The sequence below is a fragment of the Humulus lupulus genome, chromosome X (assembly GCF_963169125.1).
Source record: "Humulus lupulus chromosome X, drHumLupu1.1, whole genome shotgun sequence".
In the NCBI taxonomy this organism is placed as follows: Eukaryota; Viridiplantae; Streptophyta; class Magnoliopsida; order Rosales; family Cannabaceae; genus Humulus; species Humulus lupulus.
Window position 1 is genome coordinate 235,672,381 of NC_084802.1, and position 18,206 is coordinate 235,690,586.

The 18,206-nt window shown below is 37.7% G+C and overlaps 1 long non-coding RNA gene across 1 annotated transcript; it reads right to left on the reverse strand.

The window, feature by feature from the left end:
- Positions 1 to 15,717: 15,717 nt before the first annotated feature.
- Positions 15,718 to 16,833, reverse strand: LOC133804956 (uncharacterized). The gene is made up of 3 exons (XR_009878719.1): positions 16,634 to 16,833; positions 16,460 to 16,543; positions 15,718 to 15,804 (listed from the first exon to the last, which is right to left on the reverse strand). It is a non-coding gene; the product is annotated as an uncharacterized LOC133804956 (long non-coding RNA).
- Positions 16,834 to 18,206: the final 1,373 nt, after the last annotated feature.

An 18,206-nucleotide genomic window follows, 5' to 3' on the forward strand; every position in this document is an offset into this window, starting at 1 on the left:
TACGGGATTACAAACTTAAAGCGATTGGTACCATCAAATTCCTTATTTCCAAATGTGTAAATTTCATATTTCTGTGAGTTTGAGTTTATTGCTTATATTAAGAGTACACTGGTGAATGTTAATGAACAATTCAAAGACTATTGTTATACTTGTTTTATTTGCAAAGTTATTGATCATCATGTGAGATATGGTTATTGTAAAATTAACCATAATAATATTACGGTTAAGACAATTGATGTTGAGACCATTGCACTTTTAAATGAATTTAATTGTATCACTATAATTGATGATGAGATCTTTGTGACCTTAGTTAAATTTAACGCTTTCAATGAGGACTGCAATATAACCCCAATTGAGAATAATGCATTCAATAAGGAATGTATGATAATCCTAAAAGGAATTGACATTGTTTATGCATGTAGTGATTAGACTAATGCAACCTTAAGAGAATGTGAACATATCAATGCAATTGATGTTGAGATCATTGCAACCTAAGGAAAGGTGCAAGGATGGTGGTATGATACTTGTGCCACCATTCATGCAACCTATGATAAAACTCTTTTCAAAACCTTTGAAAGTACAAAGGAGGGACTTTAAGTCCAAATGGGAAATGAAAAGAGATCCAAGGTACTTGGAATGGGCTCCATTGATTTGTTCTTCACTAATGGATAGAAAGTGACCCTAACTAATGTATTGTATGTTTCCAATATGACTAGAAACATTGTAAGTGGAAGTCTATTGAGTAAATTTGGTATCAAAATGGAGTTTGAATCCAGTAAACTCATTTTGACTAAATTGGACACTTTTTGTGATAAATAGTTATTCATGTGATGGGATGATCAAACTTTGTACTCTTGATAATGAAAACAATACTATCACATTTAAATCTTGTAATATTATTAATTATAGTTCTATTACTTTGTGGCATAATAGACTTGCACATATAGGTTATAGCACAATTAAAAGAGTTGTTAAATGTGGATTGATTAATTGTGATGTGAATGAGCATGATAAATGTGAATTATGTGTTAAATCTAAAATGATAAAGAAACCTTTTCCAAGTGTTGATAGATGTTCAAACTTGCTAGATTTAATACATAGTGATTTATGTGAATTAAATGACATGTTTACTAGAGGAGGAAATAGATACTTCATAAATTTTATAGATGATTGCTCTAGGTATACTTATGTGTATTTACTTAATTGTAAGGATGAGACATTTAATGCATTTACAATCTATAAATATGAGGTAGAAGATCAATTGGAAAGGAAAATTAAGACTCTTAAAAGTGATAGAGGTGGTGAATACTTTTAAAATGATTTTAATGAGTTTTGTGAACAATATGGTATTATAAATGAATGCATTGAACCAGACACTCCACAACATAATGAGATAGCTGAAAGAAAGAATATGAATTATTTTGAGATGATTAACTCTATGCTTTTACATGCTGAATTGTGTAATAATTTGTGGGGTGAAGCTTTGCTTGTTGCATGTCATATATTGAATCGAAGTCCTATGAAAAGAATAATGTATCTCCACATGAGTTATGGAGAGGAAAGAAGCCTGCAGAGGTGTCTTGCTTATTTCAAGAGCACAAAGCCTAAAACGACCAAGTTGAGTCCAAGGGTCGTTAAGTGTGCATTTGTAGGCTATCCCTCAAATAGTAAGGTTTATAGGCTATTAGACTTGGATTCTAATGTGATAATTGAATCAAGATAAGTGGAATTCTTTGCGAACATGTTATATTGTGATAGAAACTCTCAAGAACCCACATGTGTTGGATAATCTTATGTAGAGAAAGTTCCAAAGGTTGATGAGCAACCTATATTGCCTCGGAGAAGCCAAAGGCTTAAAGAATTGGGATCAAATGAGAAATATTTTCAAGTGGAGACACTCCACCTAGTAGTGAGAAATCTTGAAGAAGTCACATGGAAATTTCCTATGGTTCTTCAAGTTGAGGATGATTCCAAAACCTACCAAGAAGAGATGTCTTCAAGAGACTCTGCTTTTTGGAAGGAGGCAATAAATGATGAGATGGGTTTAGTTATGTCAAACCACACATGGGAATTGGTAGACATTCCACAAGGATCAAAACCAATTGGGTGCAAGTGGGTATTTTAGAAGAAATATCACATTGATGGCACTTTACAAACATTCAAGGCTAGATTAGTAGCCAAAGGATTTAAACAAAAGGAAGAAATTGATTATTTTGACACATATGCAGTTGTTTCTAGGACAACCACAATAAGAGTTTATTTGTGTTATCATCAATATATAACCTTTATGTTCATCAAATGGAAGTCAAAAAACATTCCTAAATGGTGATCTCGATGAGGAGATATACATGGAACAACCGAAAGGTTTTGTTCTAAGGGGAAATAAACATAAAGTGTGTAGGCTTGTTAAATCATTATATGGAATAAAACAAGCACCAAAAAAATGGCATGATACGTTTGATAAAGCCATAATTTCATATGGATTTAGACACAATAACACGGACAAATGCTTAAACTATAAGACTTGTAAAGGCTATGTCATCTTGGTGTGTCTATATGTTGATGATATGTTGATTTTTATTAGTGACATGAAAGGCATGATAGAAACAAAGAGGTTTCTATCTTCCACTTTTAAGATGAATAACCTTGGAGACCATTTTAGGTATAAAAGCGAGAAAAAATAGCAGGGGTAATGTCTTAAGTCAAGAACACTATGTTGAGAAAGTGCTTGAAAATTTTAGTCATCTCAAAATCAAAGAGGCAAATACACCATTTGATTCAAGCATAGAGTTTGAAAAGAACAATGGTAGAGCGGTGGCTCAACTTGAGTATGCAAGTGCACTAGGGAGTCAAATGTACGCCGCTCATTGTACAAGAGCAGATATTGCATATGAGGTTAGTAAAATATGTAGGTCTACTAGCAATCCAAGTATGGAATATTGGAAGGCAATTGAGAGAGATCTAGGGAACTTTAAGAGGACCAAGAAGCTAAGCCTTCAATATTCAAAGGTCCCAAAGATACTTGAAGGATATTCCAATGCAAGTTGGATGTCAAGTGTAGGAGATAATTTCTCCATAACTTGTTGGGTGCTTATGCTCGGAGGAGGAGCAGTTTCTTGGGGTTCCAAGAAACAAACATGTATTTCACACTCAACCATGGAGGCCGAGTTTATAGCTATAGCAAAAATCGGCAAAGAGGCTGATTGGCTTAGAGATCTCATGTTGGATATCTCAATTTCTACGAATGAGGTATCGATGATCTTGATATATTGTGATAGTCAAGCAACATTTGCTAGAGTTTATAATGTTATATATAATGGGAAGTCTAGACATATAAGTCTAAGACATGAGTATGTGAGACAAATGATTCAAGATGGAATCATATCGATCTCATATGTTAAGACAAGTGAGAACTTAGCAGAACCATTTATAAAACCTCTTGAGAAGAAGTTAGTAAGTTCCACTTTGAAAAGGGTTGGAATTGAAACTCCTAGAATAAAATATTCACCAATGATGGCATCCCAACTCCAAACTTGTGAACATTAAGGGCAAGAGTTGAATGGGTAAGAACAAGTCATTGAGTGAATAGTTTCAACACTAACATAGTCCTGAGTTCCATCCAAAGATTGTTAGTGTTGGTTGCTACCGAGAGAGGGTTAAACCTAAGGCTTTTAATGAAGTTCAGTTATCTGCAACAAGCATCTCTAAAGATAGAAAAAATGATGAATTTCACCTATGTAAACTTAGAGGTGGTGCCACCTCTCATGGGAGTTGGAGTTTCTCCCCAGAAAGTTCATGAAATGGATGAGCACAAGGCCATGAAAAGTGCAAAGTGCGCATAGTTGGAAATGAATGGTCAAGTGGAGGTGTGTGAGGTGTTACCGGTCTTATCACTAAGAAGTACTTGGTTCAATCTTTAAAACACCAGTGACTTCGATAAAGTTTTCTAATACTTTCACTAAGGAAAAGTTAAAATTGAAAGATACTTTATTTTATGAACCAATACTGTATGAGCTAAGAAGAGAGAATTATATTTAATCTAGTGGGGGAATGATGAGATTATTTAAATATAATAGTTAAGTTGTTTACACAATGAGGTGCAAAACACTTAACGATTTTCACTTAAGTTGAAGTGATAATATGAGATTGTGTAATAGGCATCTATAATTGACATTTATGGGTCTAAAGTGATACAATGATGTATCTAAGCATGTCCAAAAAGTTTGGAGGAATTTGGAGACATTTTGGGGTCATGCTCGGGGCGTTATTACAGAGGCATATGCATTGTGTCGCCTATCGGAGGTGTCGCAACGCCTAAAAGTGCATAGGAGGCACAACCCCCTGCAGGCATATGGATCGCCCAGGTGATGCGTTGCCTACTTATAGGCGATCCGTACAAGACCGTACAGTTACGTGGCTTAGCTCCAAATGATGTGTTTAAAAGATCTAATCCTATTGGTTGGACTTAATGACAGTGCCTACACTATAAATAGGGTTATTAGAGTTGAAAAACATTGATAATACTTTTCAATTCTCTCTCTCTAGCTCTGGAAGATCATATGTTTTCTCCAAGAAACTCATCAAGCATTGCTTGACTTGCATGAGTTTCAAGGCATGCTAAATCCCAAATCTTATTCTACTTTGGAGAAGCTTCAAGCAACTAATGGAAGACTTGGAATAGAGATTTTGGATAGTGATACTAATTCGTGTATAAGCCTTAGATGTTCCCCAAATTTGAAGATTCAAGTGCTCAAAGAAAAGGTTGTATGTCTTCATCACTTAACTTTGTAATTATGTTATTCTATCGTGTTTTACTTCTTTAATTGTGTTCATTATTGTTAGTTTTTGTTGTACCCTAAAAATTAGCATGGATTCAATCACTCAGCTAGGGGTACAGTTGGCAGATAAGAATGTCGAAAAAGTAGGTGAGTAGAACATCTAGCTAATTATGATATGAGTAGGTCGAGTAACGACTCGATAGTACGACATGCATATAATTTTCAGACCGCCTCACAGGACGATGATCCAGTTTGAGACTTGTAATGGCCAAAATGCCTTTAGGGTGCTCTGAACTTAATCCGAACTAAAGTTTGGACACTCTTCGATCACCAGATTGATGAAGATGTTCAGCTCGTGGAAACTTGGTCATGACGCACAGTGAAGGATCCCGAAAGACTTGGAGGCTCTTTATACGCTCATTAATGCCCGAGCTATATTGCACATTTATTGCTCGAGATAACATGAGTAATTTCCATAGGCAATCATATCCCTATGTTAATGGGAATTATCTTGATTAAATGCTTACCATATTTATGCACACAGTTACCCAAATCTGTCCAGGAAATTTCACTATAATTATCAGAGATAATGGACAGGAAAATGGAGTGCTTTTTGTGATACAGAAACTCTACAAAAATTGTGAGAGAATAATATTGTCTCGTGGACTAGGTGGATTTTAACCACTGAACCACGTAAAATTGTAAGTGTGAGAAGTTGTTCATATAATTAATTATGATTTAGAAAAGAGCACTAATATATCTATTATTTGATTTCTTAATCTACAGTTGGTGAAAAACTGTGTCAACAATTTTGTGCTTTTGTTGAGAGTTCATTAGTGCTTAGTCCTTTACAAGTTTCATTCAAACATGCATCATGGTGGTTACTCGATCAATGCACGACAAAAAAATGGAGCAGCCTGGTGGGAAAGAGGCAGATCATACGACCGTTCCCACCAAAAAAGGCCCAGACATTCAGCAACATCCTGGAAAGCAATAGGTGGGCCAAGATGATGCTGCAAGTTTAGCGTCACTCCCAACAAATCCTAATCTAGGATATCTAACAGCCATCTAGATGGAGAATGCCCAATTAAGGATCCATATCGCTCAGGCTAACAGGCAGATTGAGGAGGTCCTGGCTCGGTTACCCCCTCTTGCAATCGTTGGTAACGTCGGAAAGAGGCAATGTGGGTACCATATGTCACACATGAATAACCGACCTAATCCAGTCATTCTGTTAGAACTGCAACTCCGAGCCCTGTACATTCAGTGTGAAATCAGCAGAGTGCTCAACCTACTAATCATCATAGGAAATATCATCCCCCTATTAGTCGATCGGTCAGAACTGTGACCCCTAGCTCCGTGCTCTCTGCACAGATTCCAAGGAATGTTCATAACAACCCAACAGGACGAGCTGGGACAAATTCACGGAGACAAAATGCCCCAACAAATCCACCTGTGCCATGATCAGAACAACAGGCACAGAGAACTTGGGAGATCGGGGTAGAACCGAGATAAGCTTGTTTAGTCCGACCTGATGGCACAAGAATAGCCTCATCGATAGCACACCCACCATCACTGATTAGATATCCAACACCACCGCACCCATAGAGAGACGCTCCAGTTTGTGGAAATAATATGAGAAATCCTCCACCGTCAGTCGACACTTACATCCCACGAGCACGCACTGAAAATCCAGGTCCTCGATCTTAGCCGCGAGTCATAAGTTTTGCTAATGGAAGTTACTGGACTAGACGCTAGCGTGTAGGTAGGTCTGAATGTGACCTAAGGAATCATCTGAGTTTCGCGGAAAGTCCTCATTTTGATCCACTACCTGACCTGCGTGACCATTTGAATTCACAAAGGAGGTATCCAGCTTGCAATGATTATATGAGTTATACGTAGCATGGGGGAGGTCCGTCTATCGTACGTGACAATGGGAATGTCCCACCTAACCAAGATCTAACTTGGAGGGAAAACAACCCATCAAACACGTACAATAGGATGGGGGCTGGTGAACAGCCCCCAGATAACCTAGAGACCAAAGATCCAACCCTCAAGTGACTGGCCTTGATGGAGGAGCAAATGAAGAAGCTCTTATCTGGAAAAGGAATTGATGATTGTGATTTCGATGAGGAGCTCAAACCTTTTGCCCCAAACATTGTAGCAACTTTGTATCCTGTTGGCTTCAGGATGTCGACCATGCCTGCATTTGATGGAAATTCAGATCCATTCGACCACCTTGGTATGTTCAATATGTTTATGATGGCCCACAATGTTGGGTTTGACCTAAGATGTATTTTTCCCCCACAACTATGACTACATCTTCTAGATAGTGGTTCAAAAAATACAAAAAACATTCTCCATCTTGTGGAAGAAGTTGTCTTTTGAGTTCAAGAGAGTGTTCCGAGCTTGAAATGAAACTCGTGTAGAGGCTGACTCATTCGCAAACATAAAGCAAAAACCTGGTGAGTCCTTGAAAGCATATTTGAACAGGTTCACCAATGTTGCAGCACGAGCTAGATATGCTAATGATAGCTCCAAGCTCATGGCAATGGCAATGAGAATGAGAATCCTGGTAGGAGGCGATTTATGGCAGGAGCTCCAACAAAAAAGAGTTAAAAGTGTAGATGAGTTCTTGGCCCGGGCTCAGGAATGGATGAACTTGGAGGAGGCGTGACCTGTTATCATAGGAACTAGCCAGGTCCCTATTCAGCCTAATGGAGTGGTGACAGATGTTGCAGCTAAGACTCAACGTGTTACCCAGAATAACCAAGCGGGAAACAATAAGAGGAAATGGAATGTTGAGGGCGACCAAAGCGGCACAAAGAAGAACAAGCCTAGAGAGAAATTCAAGCCCATCTATGCAACCTACACTAACTTGGCAGATACATGGGAACATATTTTCCTGGTGAACTCTAATCGCCTTCCGTGGAAGAAACCAGAGCCATTAAGGCACCAGAGGGTTAAGAGAGATCCTTCTAAGTTTTGCCGATATCACAATGGCATTAACCATAACACAGATGATTGTCGACAATTGAAGGAGGAGATCAAAACTCTCATTCAAGCTGAACCATTAGCCTAATATGCCTGAAATTGAGTTGCTCCCAATCAATCAACCTAGAAAAATTCTCGTCCAACTCTGGAAACTCCAACTAGTCAACCGAGGACTAAGATGGATCAGGGGAACACGGTTGATCCTCTTCCAATAGTAGGAGGAGATATAAACACTATTGCTGGAGGACCTCATTTGGCAAGCACGAGTAGTGGGGCCCAAAAGAGGTATATATAGGAGATGAAAACTCACAACAAAATTGAATTCATCTCGGAGCAACGGTTATCAAAACAATAGTAGTTAGAAAAACAACCACTCATTTTCATGGAAGAGGATGCTAGTCACGTTCAGTTCCAACATAATGACCCACTTGTGGTAATCATTCAGCTCGCTAACTGTAATGCCCCGAAATCTCCGATATGGTTTAATGGCGGGAATAGTAGGCTGGGAGGGCCATACTTGTTTAATTATGCCATTAATTGATAAAATGCATGTATATGTGAATTATATAGTAATATGATGTTAAATGCATGCATGTGGGTCCACATTTTAAATTACAGGGGTGTGATGATAATTTGGCTCGTTGAGGGTATAATTGTATATTTGTATGCATGTTGGTGATATGTTGTTGAGACCACATTATAATGTGGGTTTGTTCGAGCCATTCGGCATGAGACAATCTTGGATTATTGATTAGCGGTCTAGTCATAACAGGTTTAAATTCGAGGCTCGGGATGAGTCTTGGGGTGTTTTCAATGATTAGAGCGTTACCGGGAGTTAAAGTGTAACGGGATATGAATTATTGGTGTTTGGCATTATCGAGAATAGCGGGAATTGGAGAGCGTTAATTATGATTAATGAGATAGGTTGGAAAGGAAAAATTTTCCCTTGGGAGCCTTTAGAAATCTTTAATTGACCTAGGGGTATAATGGTCTTTTTCCCCGTAGGATAGATATAAACTGATTTAGGCTATAGAATTGAAGGGAAAACAGAGCAAGTTAGTGAAGCTTACCTGTACCTTCTCCTTCCTCCATCTCCTTTGTGATTTTTGTGATCTTGTTGAGGATTTAAGCTTGGGAAGTAGGCCTTGGGAGTTTGGGAGAGTGTTCCACCATTGAAAAGCACCACAACCTGAATTTGAGGTAGTTTTTTAGCCATTAGTTTCCATGTATGCTCTGTTTTGGTTGTTAGTTTCAGCTCATGATTTTGATGGGGATAGTTGGAATCAATGGGAGTTTTTGTGTAAGATTGATTGGGTTTTGGTGAGGGGGTGATGTAGATGAGGTTTAGGGGTTGAATTGGATGTTTTGGTAAGGTTTGGGATTGGTTTGGAAAGTTGGTTTCAAGGGGAATCGTAAGGAGGGAAAACCAGTGGAGCTACTGGTCGGAAATTGGCGTCCCAGCTCTATTTCTAGGGCAGTGCCCCAGCGCTGGTTGGCAGCGCCTAGGCGCTTGGTCAGTTTCAGGGTGTGTTGTTTTTAGGGCTTGGGATGGTTTTTAAGGCTCGGGGGTTTGTTCCTTTACTCGTTTTGAGTAGATTGGGAGTCTCGAGAGTGAAAGATTGATCCCGGGAGTGTGGTTTAGATTGTGAATAATTCATTGATTTACCTTATTAATGGTTTCTAATTGGTTATGAATAGGTAACCGCTAAGGAATCTTAAGGTTGATCGTTCTCAAGGGTCGTTCTTATATTATTTCTCGCTCGAACCAGAGGTAAGAAAACTGCACCCCATATGTGACATGCATGGTACTGACTCATTAGTCGGATTTGGCAAAGGTGTCAGTATCAACTGTGAAGCTGTGACTCATTAGTCAGGTTCGGCAGTGGTACTGGGCACTGGTCACATAGAGCTGACTCATTAGTCAGGGCAGCTTTAGCGTGTTCAACGCAAGCCAATAAAGATTAGATCTAATCGATATCTGCATTGGATGACTCAAAGAGCATTAATGCCGGACCGACCTCAAATTCGATGAATACTATAAGCGCTTGTGTGACTTACCCATCAGTCACTCATCTGTTAAGTTAGAGACTTACCCATTAGTCTTTCATCTGTTTAAGGTTAGTGGCTTACCAAGCAGCCACTCTTCTATTTAAATTAGTGAATCACTTGTCAGTCAATCAGTATGGTTTTCTAGAACCTCAAGTGATATTCACTCATCTGTTTAAGAGCTATAAGCTTTATGTGATTATAATGATAATCATTTGGTAATGTTTATATATAGTACCGTGTTTTCTTGCTGGGCTTTGGCTCATGGGTGCTATGTGGTGCAGGTAAAGGGAAAGAAAAGCTCACCCAGTCCTGAGTGGAGAGCTTAGGTGGTGATGTGTACATATGCGGCCGCTTGACCACCACGGCCAATGAGTTCTCAGAGGAACTAGGGGGTTTACCCTATTTTTTCCGCTTAGGTCGACGGGTTTGTAAATTTAAGTCAGTAGTGACCATTTTGTATTATAAACAACTTGTAAATGTTTTGATGAGCTTATGAAAAGTTATATATACTTAATAAAGCATATCCTTTCCTTTTTACTGATTTTCCACCTTAGCCTGTTAATAACACTTAGAACATGGTTTTAACCAAAGGACTCGAGTTTCTTGTTCACCGTAACTGTTCTGGGGTAGCCAGAGCGTAAGAACTTGGTATCAGAGCATGCCAAGGTTAAGGTTCCTATAGACTGGTTGGGCATGTACACACATCACTGAAGTCAAGCTCGACTCATGGTTTGGTAACTATTTACGTAGTTATATGTATAACTGCTTAAATATAGTATATATGCTTTACCTGTATGCATGAGACTCTATGTTGACCTGTGCCTTGAAATATTATATCCTCAACAACTGTGTGCTAATTAGTACTGAAATTGCTGGAACATACTCATCAGTATTGTTGACTATGAATTATTATGTGATACATGCTGAGTGATAAATGCTATAAACATGTATCTGCTTATATAATTGTGTGACTATGGAATGTGATAATTGTCTGCTTGTTCTTGGACAGTAAGGTGGCAAGAGGTTTAGTTATTACTACCAGACTAGCCGTATTGATCGTTATTTCAGCAAGGTGTCAGATAAGAATGAATCCAGGGTAAACCGATACTTCAGCTAGCCAGAGCGATCAGGGCCAGAATAATAATAACAGCCAGGGTCAAGAGAATGGCCAGTCTCAGATTCCACTATCAGCACTTGCAAACTGGCAGCAGTTGTTTAATGATTTGCAGGCAACAGTGTTGAAATAGGGAGAAGAACTTCGTCTCCTGAGACAGCAACAAGTGCCTGCAGTGGCTAGTGTATCAGAGGCACCTCCTGTGTCAGTGCCAGCAGCAGAGCAGCTGCCTGAGGAAGGAAATAAATGGGAACCTCTCTAAGAAAGGTTCAGGAAGCAACAACCTCCAGTTTTTTTAGGGCAGTGTAGATCCTGCCAAGGCAAAGCAATGGATGAGCATGATTACCACTGTCCTTGATTTTATGAGGGTAACTGGTAATGAGAGGGTGGCTTGTGCCACCTATATGTTATGGGAGGATGCCCGGATTTGGTGGGAGGTGATTACCCAGACCAAGAATGTTAATGCTCTGAGTTGGGAGGAGTTTCAAACTCTGTTTAATGAGAAGTATTATAATGATGCTATCAGGGCAGCTAAAGCTGAGGAATTCATCATGCTACTTTAGGGAAGTTTGTCAGTCACTGAGTATGCCTTAAAGTTTGATCATTTGGCAAAGTTTTCCATGGAGCTGGTGCCCACTGATGGGACCAGGAGGGAGAGATTCCTTCAGGGGCTACAGCCCAGATTAGCCCATGATGTATGTATTATCACTGTGGCAGGGGTTACTACCTATGCACAGGTGGTTGAGAAGGCACTCACAGCTGAGAGTGCAGAGAATAAGATCTGGCGTGACAGTGCAGCCAGAAAGGATTTTAGGAGGACAGTTCCTCCATTTGTGGGTTCTGGTAGGGGTGTTGGCCCCAGTGAGTAGAAGAGGAAGGTTCTTGACACCTTTTCAGTTCCAGGTCCTGATAGGCGGCCCCATGGTATTTTAATGGGTCGTCCAGGGGGTAGTGAAGTCTGGAAGACTCGTCCTGAATGCTCTAGATGCAAGAGGCGTCATTTGGGAGAGTGTAGGGCAATGGCCTGCTACTTGTGTGGAGCAGTAGGTCATTTTAAGAAAGATTTCCCTCAGGCAAGAAAAGAAGAACCGAGGAAGGCAGACAGCTCGGCCCCAGCTCGAGTGTTCGCATTGACTCAAGCAGAAGCTGAGGCTTCTCCCTCAATTGTTACAGGTCAGCTTCTTAGTGCTGGAACCCCTTATAATGTGTTGATTGATTCTGGTGCTACACACTCTTTTGATGCTAGTAGTGTTATTGATAGATTGTGTAGACCCTGTGATTTTTATGCTGTGGGGTTTGCTACTTTGTTACCCACTGGAGAGTTTGTGGTATCCAGGAGATGGGTCAGATCTTTGCCAGTGACAGTGGAGGGCAGAGAGTTGTCAGTGGACTTGATAGAGTTGGTTATGACTGACTTTGATATGATATTGGGTATGGATTAGTTGGCGAAGTATGGGGCAACCATTGATTGCAAAAGGAGGATGGTCACCTTTGAGCCTGAAGGTGAGGATCCTTTTGTGTTTGTTGGTGCAGTGCATGGACCTCGTATCCCTATGATTCTGTGTTGAGGGCTAGGGATTTATTGCAAAGAGGTTGCATTGGATTCTTAGCCAGTGTGGTTGATACCACTCAGGTCATGCCAGTGAGACCAGAAGATACTAGACTTGTTTGTGAATTTCTGGATGTGTTTCCTGTAGATTTGCTAGGGTTGCCACCAGACAAAGAAATTGAGTTCGTGATAGAACTGGCACCAGAGACGAAGCCAGTCTAGAGCACCTTACAAAATGGCCCCAGCTGAGTTGAAAGAAATAAAAGTGCAGTTGCAAGAGCTGTTAGATTTGGGTTTTATCAGACCTAGCTTCTCACCTTGGGTTGCGCCAGTTCTGTTTGTGAAGAAGAAGGATGGTTCTCTGAGAATGTGTATTGATTACAAAGAACTGAATAAGTTGACAATTACGAACAAGTATTCTTTGCCAAGGATAGATGATCTGTTTGATCAATTGCAAGGTAAGAAGGTATTCTCTAAGATCGACCTTCATTCTGGCTATCATCAGATGAGGGTCAAGGATGGAGATATACCGAAGATTGCTTTTCGTACCAGGTATGGGCATTATGAGTTTTTAGTCATGTCATTTGGATTGACTAATGCCCTTGCTGCTTTTATGGATCTAATGAACCGAGTGTTCAAGGATTATCTGGATCAGTTTGTGATCGTCTCATCGATGATATTCTGGTGTATTCTCAGACTGAGCCAAAGCATGAGCAGCATCTGAGGTTGGTTCTACAGAGACTGTGGGAACACAAATTGTTTGCTAAATTCTAGAAGTGTGAGTTCTTGTTGTCTCAGGTATCCTTTCTTGGACATATTGTCAGTAAGGAGGGGATTAAGGTAGATCCAGCAAAGATCGAAGCGGTCAGAGATTGGCCAAGGCCAAAGAATGCTTTTGAGGTTAGAAGTTTCCTTGGATTGGCAGGTTATTATAGGCATTTCGTGGAAGGGTTCTCTAAGATAGCTAGTGCTTTGACTGAGCTGACACGCAAGAGTCAGAGATTTGCGTGGTCAGATAAATGTGAGAACAGCTTCCAGGAACTGAAGCAGATATTAATTACAGCTTCGATTCTAAGTCTTCCAACAGATCAGGAGAAGTTTGTGATTTACTGTGATTCTTCTCATCACGGTTTGGGCTGTGTTCTTATGCAATCAAAGAAGGTAATTGCTTATGCTTCTCGTCAGTTGAAGGAGTATGAAAAGAGATATCCTACTCATGATTTAGAGTTGGCGGTTGTGGTTTTTGCTTTAAAGATATGGTGGCATTATCTCTATGGAGAGAAGTGCAAGATCTATACAGACCACAAGAGCCTGAAGTACTTCTTCACCCAGAAAGATCTTAATATGAGGCAAAGGCGTTGGCTGGAGTTAGTAAAAGATTATGGCTGTGAGATTCTGTATCATTCAGGAAAAGCCAACGTGGTAGTTGATGCTTTAAGCCGGAAGGGTTTGGGACAGATTCATGGTATCACTACAAGAAAAGATGCTTTTAATAACACCAAAAATGTGTTATCAAAACATACCATAACACTTTTTGATGTGTTAAGACCGACTATGTTATCGTAGGTCAGGGTACTTTACATAACACTTTATCATTGTTATACAGATGTGTTATTATACTGTCAATGATAACACAATTTATGTGTTAATTTAATAAATAGATAAGTGTTTAATTATGTTATTTATAGTCGATTATATAACACATTTCAATACTTATAAATTTGTGTTATACTACACTTTAGTATAACACATGTGTTATATTAGCTCAGAGAAACATAATCTTTTTTTACTTACACAAAACTAGGAAAACAAATATGAAAGTTGAAGCCAAATAAGGTAACATAGATAGATTTTTATTAATTACTCAAATGTAATTACAATATTTAGTCTACTAGTCTAGGCTTAAGAAATCATATTACAACATAATTTATGCCCAATTCAGATTCCTTTATCACTAAATACAAAACAAGAAATGTATACAAAAATTAGTGAAATACATTCTTCCATTCTAAAGGCCTCAACTACAAATGTTGTCAAGAATTGCTCCAAACAAATCATCTCAATATACTTGCACATTGTAAAAAAAAGTCCTTTTATTATTAAGAACATAAGACTTAAGCTAGTTTCCACCTGTAATCATATAAAGTTTAAATTAAATTTGTAATAACTTCAAAACTTGACGAAACAGCAGGGTATAGCAAGATATACTACCATGCAAAACAACGACTGAAGCAACAAAACATGCAACTTAAAACAAGGCTTGTGAAATGTATCAAGATAACAAATATATCATTCTCAATGATCAAAAAGTATGTGAGGAAGAATTGATACCAGAACTCTAAATTCTGTCAATATATCCCCAAATAAATTAAAGAATAAAAACAGAATAACACTTTGACTTCTTATACAACAAAATCATATAGAAAAACAATAAAATAAAAATGCACCTGGAAACTTCAAGCTATGATTTATCACTAGCTAGAACTTGTTTCAGGACATACAGTAAGAACTTGCACTCTTAACAGTGGACCAATTCAACATCAAATACTAACATACAGCACACAAATTAGATTACCTTAAAAAAGATAAATAAAAAGGATGAAAGAAAAGTATATTATAACCCTGATGAACACCAAACACAAAAGTGAGCCCCAGTTGATTAAAAAATACAAATCTTTTGTCTAAATCATTATCTTGATTACTCAATCAACTCATTAGTCATGGAACCCAATAGTGATCTAAGACCTCTTTCTGTTTTTAAGGCCCTTGAGTGGGGACATTGGGAAAATATATGGCCACCAGACTATGCCAGCAACTAAAACCTTGTTACAAATGTACAAACACTTCTGTTACCCCCAAAACACAGGTAATTCAAGAAATTCAAGAAAAAGTAAATTCAACCATAGAAACAAGATCTTAAATTCTAATGAGTCCATCTTGATATTTGCAAAACAAAACAACTAATGGCTCAAAATAAAATTTGAATGATCATATGCCCTATGCAAGGAAAACAACTCTTTAAATCTTTGAATTTTAATTTACAGCCATTCAATTGGTGCAATAATAGAATAATCATCAGAGAAATACTCACATTATCCTGATCAACTTCTTGCATCATTTATTCTAGTCGGACATCCTCTACACCAAACTCCTCGCAAGCATGTTGAAGCTCGTCTTGAGTAATGTAGCCACTTCCATCTTTATGCCCTATGCAAGGAAAATGCCGGGAACAAATGATCTTCTCTCTCAATTTTGTTTAAATGCAAAGTGGCTGCTACAAACTCTCCATAATCAATTGTTCCACTGTTATCTACATCTGCCTGCAAATCAGTAAATATGTTAAACTAAGAATATCTAATGTATTATTCTCCAAACAATTTATGAATTAGTTCTCTATCATATCCTTGAGTGATCACCATAATTGAAGAAGAGAATAGCATATTAAAAGGTGAGTAATCTCATTGCTTATGATGAAAGAATAATATTTCAATTTCAATGATTTCCTGCTGAGATTTGTCACCAAAGGTGAAATATCTTTTGAAGTAATTTAGAAATAGAACAAGAGTAAATAAAATTGTCACATATAAGGATTTTTTATATAAAAAAATAGCTAATATCAAGACCGGAATATACTAAGGAAAAATAATATTTGAGTGGGTCTATTGTTTGAAGGCATGCAAAGGTGGGCTCACTATGAAATCTTGGAAAACCTAGGAACAAATTGAGCACATTAGTAATGCATTTACAAATAAAACAGAGGGCACATTCATAATAAAAAAATGATCAGAACAAATTTAATAAGACAATTAAGTCACGCATATCACAAACTTGAATTGAATCAGAATAATGTTTAGTTACGCTCTTACAAGATGAGAAGCTGCTGCGGACAAAGACATTGACAAATTTGAAATTGGTTTAGCATCTTATTAATCTACCAGCTTATTCATCTAAAACAGAAAATTTTACAGCACCAACCTCAGGTTCCAGGTCGATAACTATCCCCAACTATTCTAATACATCGACACTTCCACATGCTGAAGAACTTGAACGATTTCCTTGCTTAAAGGGAAAACAAAAATCAAGTTTAGCTCTAACAATTTACAATATGCAATCACATTCATGTCAAGTAATCAATAAAATTGATGTCACCTTTGCAATTTTGGTACCACAAGCTGCAGCAAGTATTGAAGCTCCAGTCGAAATGTTAACTGTGTTTGCTCCATCACCACCTATTCCAACAATGTCCACTGCATCAAGTAAGCCCTCTACTTCTAAACTATGCTTGATCATCGCCCTCGCAAGCCCCATAGTCTGTTTAACCACTAAAATCCATAAGTCATTTCTTTACTTATTTCCAACTACTCTTCAGAATGGTGCTTGTTAAAAGACTAAAAAATCTTCTAAAGCTAGCTGGGTATTTCTACAATGAAACATTTTTTAATCTCCTCCACCACTATACATAATAAAACATGACATCTCAATTCAAAGTATTACTAAATTAACTACACACAAGAAACATTTGGACAAGATATTTCAGCAATAGTAGCCTCATCAGCAGTAACACATACAAACACATACACATATTTTGAAAATCAAACTACATTTACCATTGTATAGCTCACATATATCATTTTAAAAATTAAACCATTGTCCCAAAATTATCAACATCTGCCAAGTTGATGGTATGGTAGTAATAACTTGATATGCCAGAAATCAAAATCCACTCTCCACAGTCTACACAAGTAGAAAAATAACTATATTCAAATGAGGGATGCTAACCCACAAGTTACATTAGCTTCATCATTATTCCACTTAAACTAAGCAAGCTAGTTAATTGAGGGTAGATAGAGATGAATAATAATAATAAAAAAGAAGAAGAATGAGCTACATGAAAAAGTTGAAAAGTAATAGACATAAAATCAGCAATTGATTATGCACTCAGAATGTTACTTACTTAATTACCATTGTAATTAAATCTTTACACTTATATGTTTCAGTTGATACCAACTCAAATACAGCTTTTGTTACCAACTCAAAGATAGCTTTTGTTACAAAGACAAAATACTTATAAAAACAGAAGACAAGGCATCATCAAGAGAGGACCATGCAATAATGTTTATACAACATGCTACAAGAAAAAATGCTTTTAATAACACCAATATGCTTGTGGTACACAAATTTCAAATCATGGTAATGAGATGTATAGTAGCCAGAACCTGCATATGTATGGATTCAGTAGCTTATAACAGATAGAAAATCTACAATTATATCCAAATATATATGTATGAATGCAGTAGCTTATATCATAAGGTCTAAAATTATGTATATATATTATCCAACATAAGGTCTAAAATTGATTGCAGAACTTGAAACTTTGTCAATATGTACCAACAAGATAAGAGAATTATCTACACTTGCTTATTATCCAACATAATCATATAGAAAAACAATAATAAAAAAAATGCAGCTGAAAAATTTCTTTAGCATTTTAATCAGTTAAAGGTTTTAGCCCAGTTTCTTCAATATTGCTTACTGTTAGCCAAAATACCCATATAAGTGAATCCATAACAAGTTTTAGTTGATGAAAAGTGCACCAAAAGCACCCCAATAAGGGATCAAAATCATTAGTTCCATGTGGTTGTTATTTCAATATTGCTGCAAGCCCAAATATGAATGAAAGCTAAATGGTAATTAGCACCAATCCTTCCATAACTTCTGCAAT